The following is a 1,980-nucleotide window of genomic DNA, read 5'->3' on the forward strand; positions in this document are numbered from 1 at the left end:
AAAAAAAGGAATCAAAATAAATAATTTATTTAATATAAAAATACAAATATATATATATATAAAGAATTATATGAATATATATATACCTGACCTTCGTCTCTCGAAAAGCGAAAAGCGACATAAATCGCAGGTAGCAAACAAATGAGAATAGTTGTGGTAATGATAAATCCCAAAACAACAACCAAGAAAATAGCGAAATCGAAAAATAGGAAAATCGCGGTGAGGCTGCATGCATGAGAAGAAAATTAATAATAATAATCACAAATTAATTAAATGCTAAAATTAATTATTTAAAAACTAAATAATATAAATGAGACTTGAATATATTTTTTTGACATAATAAAATTTTAATAAGAATATATTTAATAGGCATTTAATAATTCATCATGGAGTACACACCTAGTTAGTTGAGGAGCAAGCTCTTCATAGCCATTTGAATTCACAAGCCAAGACAATCCAAGAAACCACCAAGTGAAATAGGCCGAGTCTTTTCCATATTCCACATGCTTAATTAAGCTGTTAAATCAAGATTAATATCAAATAAGTTCATATATACCAACTGATACAGAACAACAAACAAAAGATAGCTGGAAAGGAAATAGAATACTCTGTAACTCAAACTCATAAGTTTCAAAATGATATTCATTCTCCCTATCCCATCAGATAAAACATGCTTAAATAGGATACAAAGGAAAATATGAAAAGCAACTGGAATTAAAAGCTTGAAAATGAAGAGACAGAAAATTAAAGCAAAATACATTAACCAAGAGTAATTAAAGATAGCCCAAGTTCCCAAGTCTGCTTCTAGCCGCCAACCATTGAGTTTTCATGCATGCATGCTTATGATATTTGAATTCCTTATTCATGTTCTCCATCAATAAATCTGTTCAAATGTGGTCACGCATCCTCGTGTAGTCGGTGCGGTTTACACCACTTAATGTTAGAAAATGCACTACTCAATGTTAGAAAACGCACTACAATGAAAATACACAAAAATACCATAAAACACACCACACACCCAAAATAATGCACCATAACTCCCATGTCCCTAATGGTGCATTTGATAACACTGTGTGGTGTATATTTGCATACGTAGTGGTGTGTTTTTTGGTTATGCGTACCTAATGATGCATATTTGTGTGGTGCATTTTCTAACATAAAGTGATGTATATTTGTATACATAGTGGTGCGGTCGCACTGACCGCACGTTAAGGGGCGGCCACACCTGATTATGACCATATATATATATAGTGGCGGATCCAGCATGGGGGCAGCTGCCCCCACTCACCCCACCTCTCACCCCTATATAGCCTTTGTATGTATATGTGTATGTATAGTACATATATAGATATAAATATAGGAAAACAGATATGAGTAATCAGTTGTTAAGTTAGCAGAGTTGGATGGGCATGTGTTGTAAGTTATGCATGGCGAGGGTTCGAATCCAGCAGCATATGTTTTCTGGGACATTTTTCTAGATCCGCCACTATATATATATAAAAAGTGAATCCAAAAAAAATACCCTAACATGCATTATTGTGAAAAATGGTACATCCATGCATGATAAAGAGTAGACATGAAAGCATAAAACATTATTATTATAAGTACTTGGCAACCCTCAATTGTTGTTGTAGATGAGAATAATGCTTCACGTAAAGCCATGCAAGGTGGCCGACGCATTGAAGGGCAAACACGAAGATCCATAACCGAAACGGCATCTTCGGCGTCTCTCTTCTACTCGTCACCAAAACAGTAAACGCAACGACGGCGAAGATGGCCGCCACGGCGCCGTCGAGAAACCTGAAGGCGAGTGTGACAGCCGCGGCCGGCGGCGCCGCCGGGCGGCGGTGTTCCAGTAAGTCTCTGAGGAAGCGCGACATGGTTAAGAAAATGATGTTGTCTCCGCCTTCGACGAATGCGCGTACGAGGTTCTTCGTTCTCTCCCACGCCATTTTTGGTGTGGGATTGATTGAAGAACGA

This window comes from Ipomoea triloba, chromosome 13 (genome assembly GCF_003576645.1).
Source record: "Ipomoea triloba cultivar NCNSP0323 chromosome 13, ASM357664v1".
Lineage (NCBI taxonomy): Eukaryota > Viridiplantae > Streptophyta > Magnoliopsida > Solanales > Convolvulaceae > Ipomoea > Ipomoea triloba.